Source organism: Heteronotia binoei, chromosome 8, assembly GCF_032191835.1.
Source record: "Heteronotia binoei isolate CCM8104 ecotype False Entrance Well chromosome 8, APGP_CSIRO_Hbin_v1, whole genome shotgun sequence".
Taxonomy (NCBI): domain Eukaryota; kingdom Metazoa; phylum Chordata; class Lepidosauria; order Squamata; family Gekkonidae; genus Heteronotia; species Heteronotia binoei.
This window is the reverse complement of record NC_083230.1, coordinates 97,794,538-97,808,428: the sequence shown is the minus strand read 5'-3', so window position 1 is coordinate 97,808,428 and position 13,891 is coordinate 97,794,538. Positions and strand designations below refer to the sequence as shown.

The following is a 13,891-nucleotide window of genomic DNA, read 5'->3' as shown; positions in this document are numbered from 1 at the left end:
ATCTCAGCCCGCATACTCTAAATGCCTCTTGTTTTGAGAAGGGAAATTTGAGGAGCTGATTTTATTGCAGACACAAAATAACGATTATAAAAAGGAACGCTGGATGTTTGTATCCGGCTCCCTTCGCTGTCAAAGTAGCAAATTCCCTAAAGCCAAGTAAATGCATCTTTCAGTCTAATGACTATTAATTAAAAGGGAATGGTTTACACTCAAGGAGAATTAACTGTTGTTTGCCAGAATGGATCTCCTCACCCTAACTCGTTTGTCAGGGAGCCAGGAAGGGAGAGTTCATGAATATTTCAGCACAATAAACTGATTTTAAAAACCCTCCACTGGATTGAGAGGAAATAACATGGTGTTTTCGCCCCCTTTCTGGGCCCAGAAAGATGAAGCGTCCATAAGAAGATCTCTGCAGGATCGGACCAAAGGTCTGTCTAGTCAAACTGACAAACAGGATAGGAAGATAAGAGTCCTTTCCTGTCAATCTTTTAGTTATTTCTGATAAAATGCTCCCTGTGAAAAGGGAAGGTTCCTCACTTCAGTTATCTGAATGATCATTGATAGTGGTTGGACTGATAGACCAGTTTAGATTATACTGGTTTGGTATGCTTAACCGCTACACCAGTCGTAAGCATATTGGACTAGTATAATCTAAATTACGTGTGAATTTTGTGAGTGAATTATGTCTTGTATGAAGAAACACACTATACAAGACTCTTCTAAACCTTCAAAAACTGATTTCATTTTGTTGTTCCAAAGAACAGGACTTCCCTTGTCTGTCAGGAAAAAAAATGGAATATAAGAAAAGCATTGCAGACCAAAAGATTCTAAGGCGTGGGACATTTTGATGGGGAATTATTTTGCATAGGGAATGCAAAAAAGGGGGGTAGGGTGATTAATTTCTTTTCTGAGAAGTGTGGGGCTTTGTTTTGGCTGGTAGCCATTATACCAAACTACTTACTGAGGTCCCCAGAGTTACCTTTCTAGATTGCTAGTCTTTTGCTGCTTCCCAAACAATCAAGAGCCATGAGGCGTCTTGAAGACTTGCAGATTTATCATGGCACAAGATTTCATGAGAGTTATTTTAATCAGTACTACCTACAGCAGGGGTGTTAGAAATACAGTCCAGGGCTCTGATCTGGCCCATGTGCATTATGGGCTGTGCATTATGTCCCTGTATACTGCCCCAGTCTAATGATTAATGGGGTGGCAGAAGTGGGAAGGTGGGCATCAGGGAGATAACTTTGAGGAAATACTGTAAAAGTGTTAATGTTTTAAGCAAGTTCATATTTTAAGTAAAAAAACCCAGTATCATTAATTAGGTTTGCCTGAGTCAGTCTTTTATAAAGTTTGTATCTCCCATACCTGGCATTACATTTTATGGCATACTTGGCCTAGCCTGACAAAGTGACAGTTATGTCAGATCCAGGCGAAACTTATGAGTTTAACACCTCTGACCTAGAGTCTTGTTTCTTACGGTTGGACATGGGGGCTCAAGGCTGTGCTGGAAGGATGATTTTTGAAAAGAGATTAGAAGGAAGATGGGAGTCGAGGCATGCTAGCAGTTGGAGTGATGGTTGTGCTTAAAGGATAATGGACAGAAACTCAACCCAAAGGAAGGCCTGGCTCACCCATGCAAGAGAAATGAGGCCACAGAGCCCACAGGTGGTTGAATGGACTGTACCACTTCAGGCTGGAAATTGGGGGGGGGGTCACAATTTAGAAAGATCACCATGTAAATCTGTTAAAAACTCACAATGCACATAAGAAACCAGCACAGAAAGCAAATGGAAGGGATTGAAACTTCCCCCCTGTTTTTTTTTCCTTGCATAGCCTCTTTAATAAAATAAAAGCCTGGGATCTATCCCCTGCATTTTGAAATGGTGCAGTCCCTTCTTCCTTCTGAGTGCTGGACCTCCCTATTCCCAGCTCATTCTCCTGCATGGGTGAAGGAGCGTCCTCAGAGTTGGAGAAGAGCAATTTCATGAGAACCCAATTCATCACTGATCCAGGACGTTGGAAAGGATATGAAAACCAGGCTACATTGAAACATTGCAGGTGGGACTATCCCAAAGTAGCTGAATTTGGGACATCTATTTTGGAAGTGATGGAAAAGATACTGGGACAGCCTATTCCATTTACACCAGAATCAGTCCTTTTAAATTACTGGCCTCAATTGCATATGTCCAGTTATAAAATAAAACTGTTAGCAGCAAAAAACACTTCTTGCTCAACGATGGAAATCTAGTCACCTACCCATGATACACCAACAGTTTTCTAAAATTTAGGAAACTACCAGTTTGGTTGTGACCCAATGTTCCCTCTAAACTGCACAGTTTTGTGTGCAGAAATTCTACTTTGGGAGCTACTGCATAAATTAGTGTGCTCAGTGGTCATCCTTTCTGAGCTAAAACAAAAACGTGTGAGCTGGAGGCTAAAAATCTGTGAGCTAGCTCATGGTAACTCAGCTTAGAGGGAACGCTGGTTGTTAGCAGTTCCTGAATCAGAACTGAAGCCCAGGGCCCTGAAAAGGCCGAGAGGCAGGAGGAGGGCCTGGTGGGGAAGAGTCCTTCTATGAACTCTGCGCATGATCAGAACACTCACTTGGCCCGTTCTTTGGGTAGACTTGAGTAAACACAGGAAACCCATTCGGAAGTTCAAGCCAGCTCGCGGGGGGCGGTGCAGCCACCGGTCGCCGACCAGTTGCGCAAAAAGGAGATCAGAATTTCGGGGGGCGGGGGGGGGGGGCGGAGGCGTCGAGAGGCACCAAATCAGCGCGCAGAGCGGCTGCCATTGGGCGAGAGGCGGCGGCGAAGCCCGTCAGAGGGAAAGAAAATTGCAAATCGCCTCTCCGCCAGGCGCCTACTGCTCCCCCGCGGTTGCCAGTCGGGAAGGCGGCGAGCGACCGACGGGCGGACGGGGCGCTTGCTTGCCGGTCTCGGCGGGTGCTGCGGCTCTTCGAGGGAATGCTGGAACCGAGTTGACTCCTCTGGGGCAGAGGGGAACAGGGCTTCGTTTCTCAGGTGCTTGGTGGGCTAAGTGTGTGTGTCTGTCTGGAGGTGTCATCTGGGGAAGGGTAGGGTTGGTTGGTCTCCTCGGGGTCTCTATACACTCGCCGGCTTCAGGTGCGCTCCTTTATAATCTCCGAAGCCTTCCCAAGTCCGGGAGCGGCAGAGATTGCCCGCGAAGCGGTTTTAATTCGGAGTGAGGCTGAAACAGCCCCGAGAGCGTGGGAAAAAGCCTTTTTCTCTCTAGGCGACCCGGGTCCAGCGAACTTCGCTGCTCCGCAGCAGGGCTGGCTTGGGTTCGGGGGGGGGGGGGGGCAGACTTGGCGGGGCGCGATCCAAAAGGCTGTGTCGATCTTGATTGGTCTCCGCGGAGACTCAGAGCGGCTCCGAGAAGCCCTGGGGGGGGGGGGGTCGGAGGTGCGGAGCCGTGTGAGTCTCAGAAACCAAAGCTGGTCGGCTTAACTGGGTGCGGGATCGGGGCTCGAGGGTGATGTCCTTGATGAACGCCCGGGGGGGGGAGGGGGCTGAATGGAACAGCGTTTCCCGGCTTCACCGCCGCATTTTTTGCAGTGACTCAACTGGCTTAAGTAGCTTGGGGATCGACCTGTTTGTCTACGGCGAGACCGCAAGCTGACCCCATGCCCAGTTGCCTCTGACCTGAAGCAAGCCCCGTTGAGCATTCCATGGGTCTTAGTCGTGAGTAGGGAAGCCCTGGCTTGAGGGCAGCCAGCAGCTCTGCTCTCCCTGCCTTCAGCCCCAGCAGGACCGACTCATGTGCCTTTTTCTCCCCTCCCCTCCTTTTGGGAAAGAGATGGAAGAGAGATAAAGAGGCCACCGCTGCATTCTGCCTGCCGCCTGTCTCGCCTTCTGGGGACTTCTCAATTGGCCAGAACAGCTGCAACCTGGAGAAAAGCGATGAAACTTCGGGAATGCAGGTAGGAAAGCCTGTTCTCCGCTTCGCCTTCCTTGGTTTATTGCTTCCAAGTGCTTTATAATTAGCTTCTCTTATCGTTTGGCTCCTTCTGTTTTCTGAATTCTCGAGGACCGGAGGCTTGATTTGTTAGTACGTCTGATGAAGGAAGCTCACTCTCCTACGAACTCCCCTATTGCCGTGGCCCTTTCGGTCTTCTCGAAAAAGAAATGCAGTTCTGCTCAAGGGCAGACTTTGCAGGCAACAGAATAGGGGACGTCACTTTGAAATAAAATCACTGGTTCAAATGCTTGGTCCAGGCTTTCGGCCAGGGTGGTGGTCAATGTTCCCTCTAAGCTGCAGAGTCTTGTGAGCAACAATTCTACTTTGTGAGCTACTGGCGTTAAAGTTGGGAGCGACTGCATAAATTAGTATGCTCTGGCGCCATTTTTCCTGATCTAAGACAAAAATGTGTGAGTTGGAGGCTAAAAACCTGTGAGGTAGCTTATGCTAACTCAGCTTAGAGGGAACACTGGTGGTGGTGGTTTTTGCCATCGAGTCACAGGTGAGTTGTGGCAACGACAGGGGTGGGGGGAGGTTCAAGTCAAGAGATGTTCAGAGCTGGTTTTGCCTTTTCCTGCCTCCACATCATGACCCTGAACTTCCTTGGTAGTCCCCCTTCCAAATACTGACCAGGGCCAGCCCTGCTTAGCTTCTGAGATCTGATGAGGTCGAGCTGTCCTGAGCTATCCCGGTCAACACAGGCAAGCTTTAGAGTTCTAGAAATGCAGGCCGGCCAAAAGATATGGCTTTAGGCATTTTCCAAGGGGAAGCTTTGAAGAAGAAGACCGCAGATTTATATCCCACCCTTCTCTCTGAATCAGAGACTCAGAGTGGCTTACAACCTCTTACATCTTCTCCCCCCACAACAGACACCCTGTAAGGTGGGTGGGGCTGCGAGGGTTATCAATAGTATTCCTGGCAGGGGCATAGCCAGGATTTTAAGTTGGGGCACCCTTTCCCATCCACCCCGGGGCTTACAGCTTCTCAGAAGCGTTCTGGGGTAGGGGCAACAGCTGGAGGCTCTGAAAGTGGCCAAGTCAAGGCAGCCGACCCTGAAACTTTGCCGTGAAGGGACTGCACCTTGCGTGCAAGCAGGGGGGTTTCCTTCCACCTTCCTCTTCCCCACCCCAGCACTTTGCAGTCAGCAGCTCCATTCATCCTCCCTCTCTGGCCCATTCCACGTGGCTTCTCTGCCTCCCATTCCTCCGCCTCCCTCTTCTCCGCCTGCTGCTTTTGCTTCTGCAGTGCACTGTGCCCTGAACAGCTCTCCTGGCTCTGGCTGCCGCTGATGATGCTTCGCTGGCTCAGCCATGGCAAAAAATAAATAAAAGAGCAGGCTGCGCCTTGGAGGGCCCCCACATGCCCCCCATTGACCACAGACCTGATTCCTGGGTTTCTAAGTGAGGCCTTTCTTGATTACATCAGTGGGACGTAGTGGTTAGAATGTCAGACCGGGATTGGAGGGAAGATAAGAACATGCCATCAAGTGACAACCATCCATGGGGTGTTCTAGGCAAGAGATGAGTAGAGGTGGTTTGCCATTGTCTTCATCCACAGAGGGACCTCAGTAGCCTCCCGCCAAAGCACTCAGTGTGGCCAACCCTGCTTAGCTTCCGAGCTCTGAGGCTCCTGTGCTAAACTGAGCTTCTGGAACTGGGAGATCAAATCCTGATTTTGCCATGGAAGCTCACTGGATGATCTCAGGCTTAGTTCAAGTCATGCTCTCTCAGCCTAAAACTGCCTACCAGGGTCATTGTGAGGCTACCATGGTGAGAACTGTATTGTAAGCTGCTTTGGCTCCCTCAGAGAAAAGTGGAGTATAAATATCTAAATGGATATTGATGACAGCAATTCAGCAGGGCAGGTCATAGCTTATCCCCTAGCTAGCACCTCCAGATAAAGGACTGGGAAAAGCCCCATGCCTGAAACCTTGGGAGAACCTTCTGGAAGTTCTAGTAGAAGGGGGTTAAACTAGACAGATTCAGTATCATGACAGTTTCATATGTTCCTAGCAGATGAACAGAGACATGCCAGCCTGCTTATAGGACTCTTATCTGAAAAAGACAACAGCTGCTGGGAGATATGCCATTGCTGTGTTCCCACAGTAAAGGTTATTTTTAGTGGTAGTGCTCTGTGGCCCCCACCCCCTTCCCACCTGTGTTGCTTTTGCTGGCATTTTTTTCTAAGTCCTCCAGGTTGGATTTGCCCATCGAAGGAACATTGCTGGCAAAGAGAAGACTGGGTGAAATGAAATTTAGAAAGCTACAGTTGGGTTTAAGAGGAAATATTTGCCAAAAGAAAAGCAGGGTGAGTGGTCTTAGAGAGGCATAGGATTTGACCAGGAGAAAGGGGTGGGTTTCTGTGGATCATCCGAAAGTTGCTCAGATTCTTTTCTAGAATTAACTTTTCTGTATTGATGTGCCTTCTGCACATGGGAAGCTGTGGCCGGTTGTATATTTTCATGTTATATGTAAAAATGTGCAGCTATATGTGCAAGCAGTACATGGGTTGCGTAGTACTTCTTTCATGGTCTTGCAGTATGTGAAATGATTCACTATCTTGGCTCTGTCTGGTTTGGGAAGAAAGTTACAGCCATAATCTCGCTTTCCTTGCTCACAAAGTAGAACATCTGTTGGCAACAAGCCACAGGTCTATGCCAGAGCAGCATAAACTGCCAGCAGAATATTTCTCTAGGACTCAAGCAAGAAGGGCCATTAAGAGCAGCTGGCAAATAAGGAAGAGGTGGTCACTGGTCACACACAAAGCTGCCTTTTAGAAGAAGAAATTGGATTTATACCCTGCTCTTCACTACCCGAAGGAATCTCAGAGAGGCTTACAATCTCCTTTCCCTTCCCCTCCCCACAACAGACACCCTTGAGGGACTAAGAGCTGTTTTGAGAGCCGCTCTAGGAGAACTTGTAACTAACTCAAGGTCACATCAGCAGGTACATGTGGAGGAGTGGGGAATTAAACCTTGTTCTCCCAGAAAAGAGTCTGCGCACTTAACCACTACACCAAACTGGCTCTCTTCTACTGCATCAGTCCATTTGTCCCTCTGGGTCATTATTATCTGCCTTGATTGGCAATGGTTCAGCAGGATCTCAGGTCTTTCATATCACCTGTTACCAGGCTGTCCTGACCTGGATAGCCTGCTTTCATCTTGGAAGCTAAGCAGGGTCAGCTCTGGCTAAAATTTGGATGGGAGACCTCTGAGGAATACCAGTGTGGAGGCAGGCAGTGTCAAAACCACCCCTGAAGCCTCTTGCCTTGAAAACCTCCAGGGTCACCATAAGTCACCTGTGACTTGATGGCAAACAACAAAAACAGAGATGTCAGGCATTGAATCTGGGACCTTCTTATGCCAATTACAGAGCCACCCCCCCCCCCCCAATATTATGTGGCTATGGGAAAATACCTTCCCCAATTCCCTGCCCCCTTGCATTGCAGTTCCTTTAAAAAAAAAAGCTGGTTATTTCCATGCAAACTATCCCCCAAGACAGTATACATCTCTCTGTGCAGCAGAGAAGCAAAGGATCTGGCACAAGGATCTGGCTTACAGACTACCACCTGGAGTGAGTATAGAATCATAGACCTGAGCAGGAACGCAGTTCCAGCTGGCGTGGCATCAGGGGGTGTGGCAAATTAATTTCTGCTGGGCTTTTTCTACAAAAACGCCCTATGTGAAACAATGGTGACATCAGGGGTGTGGCTTAAAATGCAAATGAGTTCCTGCTGGGGGTTTTCTGATAAAACCCCCCTGGACTGAAGGAGTGTAAACTTATTGTGGACTGATTCCCTGAAGGGTTGTCTCAGGATACACCCTCGGGGCTGTTGCTAAGGGGAAGGACATCAAAAGGCATATATTTTTGTAGAAATGACATGTGCCATGTTCCCTTCTTGATTTTAAGTCCAAATTTTGCCAAGAGAGGCAGGCCACTTCTAATTCAGAATCTTTGCTGTTTCAACTTGGTGAAATATTTATTAGCCTAAGCAGCCACATAAATATTTCGCCTCTTCTGTTCTCAAAAAAGGAATACCTCGATGGTGTTTTTCCATGAAGTTTTGCAAGAGTGTCAGTTAAGGATCCATGAAAGATTAGCTGTGTCAGAGTCTTGGGTCTAATATCTTTAAACCTGCTCCTTCTGGGATTTGAGAGAGCTTTTTTTCAACATGCGAGTTTTGCCTTTTGCAGGATTTTGGGATGCAGGAATGGGGTACTGATGCTGGATGAAAGTGTATTTGCAGGTTGCTCTTTTAACTCTGCTCATTTGCAACCCTTAATGAACAGGCAGGTTTACATCTGTCCACCGATGCAGATGAACTCTGTGCGCAGTGGGACTTGGGAGTGAGACAGGGTCTTGTGCATGTGCCCACAAGGCCGTGTGTGATTTATTCACGTACATGGACATTCCATCTGTGCATCCACCCTTCTTTACTTAAAGCAGATGGATTTCTTGCGCAAGGTTTGCAAGGCCATAATTTATTTGCTGATCTGTTGGTCATGGTAGAAGCCAGGGCCTTTCTCCGCAGACTCACTTCACATCAACCTATGTGACAGTGTGTGTTTGTGTGTGAGAGAGAGACCTAGTCCGATTCACCACTAGCCTTGTACCAGTCTCATGCTCCTCTTCTCTGTGGGGCTTCCATCCGATTTTGCACAAGCTGCCGCGGGACCTCACTCCGCCTCTTTCCTGCAAAACAAGATCCTCTGAAAACCAGTTTCTGCTTGCCGTGGGAAAGAGGTGGAGCAAGTTGCAGCCCCATGGCAACTTGTGCGAAATTAGAGAGAAGCACTGCAGAGAAAAGGAGCACAAGACTGGTACAAGGCTGGTGGAGAATCGGTCCTAGTTCTAAATTTGGCTGTGATTGTGAACACGGCTTTTTTTTTAGCAGGAACATACAGGAACACAAGTCTGGCTGGCTGGGGGTCAGGGAATGTAGCCTGACATGCAAAAGAGTTGCAGCTGGGCTTTTTCTACAGAAAGCCCTGTGTGAAACAATGGTGATGTCAGGGGGTGTGGCCTAATATGCAAATAGGTCCCTGCTGGGCTTTTTCTAAAAAAAAAAAAGCCCTGGTGAGCAACGTATCTGTGCTGGATCGCTGTCATTCCTCTGCTTTGTTCATGATTGGCTCTGATGTACCACGAAACATCCTTGCTTCTTGAGACACATGCATGCTTTGAGCCAGGGTCTGGTACCAGCAACCTCTAGCATCCCCACTCACTATAGCCAACACTGTTCCACAGTTAGAGTATCAAACTGGGATCCGGAGGAGACCCAGGTTCAAGTCCACAGCCTGACATGGAAGCTTGCTAGTTGACCTTGAGTCCGTCACTCTCTCGGACTAACCTACCTCACAGCATTGTTGTGAGGATAAAAGGAAGAAAAATGGCCCTTACAGGGCACTGTGGGTCCCCATGGGAAAGAAGAGCAGAGTATAAACATGGTAAATATATAAAGAACAATACATCCTCTCTGTAATTCAAATTTGTCTCTTCTTTTGTGAAGCTCAAAGCATCCCATGAAGTGCTTTGCTGCGTCTTAATCTCACCCCAAAACTCTGTTAAGTGGATTAAGCAAAGGAAGAGACTAAAGCTAGGGAGAGCTGAGTTCAAGTCTATGAGCTTTGGGGCAAGGTTGAACTTGGGTCTCCGTAACCCTAGTCTAAACAGCCCCATGGTGCAAAGTGGTAAAAGCTGTAGTACTGCAGTCGGAGCCCTCTGCTCACAACCTGAGTTCAATCCTGGCAGAATCTGGGTTCAGGTAGCCAGCTCCAGGTTGACTCAGCCTTCCATCCTTCCGAGGTCGGTAAAATGAGTCCCCAGCTTGCTGAGAGAAAAGTGTAGATTACTGGGGAAGGCAATGGCAAACCACCCCGTAAAAAGTCTGCTGTGAAAACATCATGATGCGATGTCACCTCAGAGTCGGAAACAACTGGTGCTTGCGTAGAGGACTACCTTTCTTTTTAACCCTAGTCTACCACACCGGTCTTCTCAATCTGCTTCTTTTATTGCTCTCCTGCTCCTGAATTTTCTCCTTTTGCAGGAGCAGAGATGTCTAAATTAAAGGGCCTTCAGCACAGAGAATCTCCCTCTGGGACAGCACAGTCTAGTGCCTGGGAGCCTTCCCTGCCCCCTTGGGATGTCAGAGCCCTTTCTCTTCTCTCCTCTCCCCAGCCCTCCCAACAAAAGCTCCAACCTTTGACTCATTTGCATGAAAAAACCCAGTCCTTCCAAATGCCAAAGCAGCCCTGAGCCGAGGGATGTGTTGGAGGAAGAAGTGTCGGATTCCTAAAAATATGGGGGAAAGACCCATCCCGCTCCTCATCTTTGCAAACAAGTTTTATTTATCCGCTCGTTTGTCATCGGAGAGCGAATTCCCTCTGCAGTGTTCTGGTAGAAGAGAGGTTGCTGCTGGGGTCGGGGAGTGGGGGATGGCCCTCGAAATTAAAGACTGCTGTGCTACTCCCACTCACTGCCTTGCTTAATGGGGAAAGTGGTTGCAGTAAATCAGAGGCGCACTCATTGGAAGCCTAATTAATCAGCATCCCACTGTAGCAAAAAACACTTCTGTGGTTTTTTCCCCGTAATGGAATCTTTAAAATTCAGACCCCGATGAGGGCTGAAAGTCATGGGAAGAGGGGAACCGTACAGCTGGGAGTGCATGATTGGATGCCACCCTCTGGATCCTACTCTGATGCTTTTTATTTTCTTCTCCGTGTTTGATGCCTCACTTTGTTCAGTGGCTGAATGGTATGAAAGTTGAGGACCACGATACATGTGTGATGGGGCTCAGTTCTGGAAGGGAGGCATTCAGTTGCAGGTGCGATTTCTGTGAGTGCCTTCCCTGACCATAATTTCAGAGGTGCAGCAGTGTCACAGTGCTGTCTAAAGTAGGAACATACCCTTCTAAGCCCATTGGCTTCAAAAGACTTGGAAGCAGGGGTTGTTTTATAGAAAAATAGGTGATGGAGCTCATTAGCGTAACTCATTAGCATATGCTGCCCCCCACCAGCCAAAAGCAACCTGATGCAAGAAAGGAGAGCCCTGAGTGAGCAAGGCCTACTTGCGCTGGCTAGAAATCCAGCCAGCCCTAGCAGGCCTCGCTTGCCTGGGGCTCTCCCGGGCTGCCCCCCCCAGTCAAAAGGCCAGCAAGCCACCCGCCACCCAAAATCACATAAGAAGTGGAGAAAGGATGGTGTGGGCTTTGCCAGGGGTTAATGAGGGCTGCTGGGGGTGAGTCAAAGCCCTTGTTGGCTGGCTGGCTGGCTGCCCACTCTCCTAATCCAGGCAGCTGCACCTAATATTCAATGGATAAGGTAAGTGTGGAGGAAGAGGGAGAACTGTCAGAAAGGTTCAGAAGCTAAGCTCTTGTGAACTGCTGAATCTGAGGCCTGCTTGGAAGGATAGCTATAACTCTGTTTTGGGATTTCTCTGTTAGTCTGTTACAGCACAGTTGCACTGGAATCCAGTTGCACGAGACCAAACAGTTGGATTCAAGTCGAGTAGCACCTTAGAGACCAACAAGATTTGTGGGGGGTAGAAGCTTTCAAAACTCCCTTCATTATTCCTCTCTTTTGGAAACCTTACTGTTTGAAGTTGTTGGCATTCTTACCCAGTGAATCTTTATCAGAAGCTTGAAGAAGCTAATGTGAAACAGGGGCACTAGTACAAACCTGTTGCCTTATGGATTGCTGGCTGCACTTATTTATGAATTGGACTGATTGAACAGCCATTATTTCCATTGAAACTTCCCTGAAGAAGTCTGAGCATTGTTTTGTTGAAAGAGGAGGGACTGGTGTTCTGACTGAATTGTTCCTTGGACTGTATAAAGGGCTGAATTTATTACTTTGCGGAATTGAAATATATATTTGTTACAGTGTACAGAATATTTTGACTTATTGGAGGCTGGATTTCACAGGAGCTTTTGCTTTGTTTTTCTCTGCCTCACCTGGAGGTTGGCAACCCTATCTTCTAATCTTTGGGGTGGAGGCCTTCCCTGAACACCAATCCAATCTCCTCCTTTATGACACAACTCTGACTCCTTCCAACAAATGACCTATCCAGATCCATCAGTTGGTTGGGCTAGGAACTCCAGCCTGCTTTTTAAAGTGTTTCTGGTGACTGATCTTTAACTTTTGACATTTTTATTGCTTTTTTGTGTATAAGAACATAAGAGAAGCCATGTTGAATTAGGCTAATGGCCCATCCAGTCCAACACTCTGTGTCACATAGTGGCAAAAAACCCAGCAACACCAGGTGCCATCAGGAGGTCGATGAGTAGAGTCAGGACACTAGAAACCCTTTCACTGCAAGCCCTCCCACTGTAACTTCTTTTGGTCTTTAATAATGTGGTTAGATTGGATTATCTGGGCTATTTGGCAAGCCTACTTTCAGAGAACTGACTCAGCGAGGTTTACTAGGTTATTAGTAAGTGCTGAACTGATCCCCCCTCCCAGGGCCTTTGTGGCTTAGGAAGCCCCTCCCCACCCCCGTGTGCTTCCTGCTGCCATTATTCCTCTCTCTTGGTCTCATTTGTAGCTCATCCTTCTTCAAAAGAGCACAGGGTGGTGTCTGTGGCTTTCTTCTCTTCTTCAGTTCTGCTGGAGGAAATGGTTGCTTTAGAGGGTGGGCTGTATGGTATCATACCCTGCTGAGGTTCCTTCCCTTCCCAAACTGCACCATCCCCAGGCTGTACCCCCAGATCTCCCGACATTTTCTAACCCAGAATTGGCAACCTGAGTTGAGCATCATTGCTGGCATTTGAAGCCAAGCCATGCTGGCTCTCCTCCCCATTATCTCATCCCATTGAGACTGGTGAGGACTTGTGGCAGGGCTTTCTTGAGAGAGTACACATCCTGGAGATGTCTACCATCAGCTGAGTTGTGCCGTTGCTATTTTGATAATACTAAGTTCAGCAGCTCAGGTGATCATTTATTTGCAAAAATTCATAATTTATTGTGACAGTTGATGTTTGTAGTTCAGTTTTATGGCATGATACAGCTAGCCAGGGCTTTTTTGAGCAGGAATGCAGTTCCAGCTGACTTGGCATCAGGGTGTGTGACCTCATATGCAAATGAGCTCCTATTGGGCTTTTTCTAAAAAAAAACTCTGTGTGAAACAATGGTGGTGTCAGGGGGTGTGGCCTAATATGTAAATGAGTTCTTGCTGGGCTTTTCCAGCAACAAAAGCCCTGTACCTGATATAATGTGATTTTTTTGGGAGGGGGGTGGATTTATAGTCAGCTCTTCTCCCCAACAAGGACCCAAAGTCACTTAGAACATTGTACTTTCCTCCATTTTATTCTCACAACAACAATGCTGCGAGTTATGTTTTGCTGAGAGAATGAGAGGTCCAAGGTCATCCAGCAAGATTCTGTGGCAGAGGGAGGATTCAAACCCCGGATCTCCCAGACCCTAGCTTGACACTGGAGCTATTGCACCACACTGGCTGCCTGTTTTGTTGAGAGGTGGAAACACTTTCAGTTGTTTCCCTTGGGATGATGTGAGACTCTGCGATGTTGTCCGCTTGCCACTGATCTATTCGTGATAGGTGCAGTCCAGCTGGCTTTTTTTCCACTTTGAAGATTGTTTAGATACTGTTAATGTTTTAACGCGCTTTGATTTTGTACACTGCTTCCAGTGCCATTTGGCACGGAACGCAGCCTATAAATATGTACAAAAATAATAAAGTGCCATGGCCAAGTGTGTGAATTTAAGCTGGAAGTTCGCACATTTGGCCACGTACTCTGGAGAGCTGTCTTTAGAAAACCATGATCTCCCATGCTCGGCCTCCTCTCTCCTACTTGCAGCACAAGACTTTGCCAGGGCAATTGTGAGGTTTGCTGAGCAAATGAATACGGAGATCAAAAATAGTGTATGAATTCCATGAGGAGGAGGATTTAAACTGAA

The 13,891-nt window shown here is 47.7% G+C and overlaps 1 protein-coding gene across 1 annotated transcript in view; it reads left to right on the top strand.

The window, feature by feature from the left end:
• Positions 1-2,857: 2,857 nt before the first annotated feature.
• The window catches only part of CHRM2 (cholinergic receptor muscarinic 2), a 248,378-nt gene continuing 237,344 nt past the window's right edge, over positions 2,858-13,891 (top strand). Inside the window, exons 1-2 of the mRNA XM_060245692.1 lie at positions 2,858-3,023; positions 3,818-3,943. The gene's annotated coding sequence lies outside the window, so the exon portion shown is untranslated. The remainder of the gene's footprint in view (positions 3,024-3,817; positions 3,944-13,891) is intronic.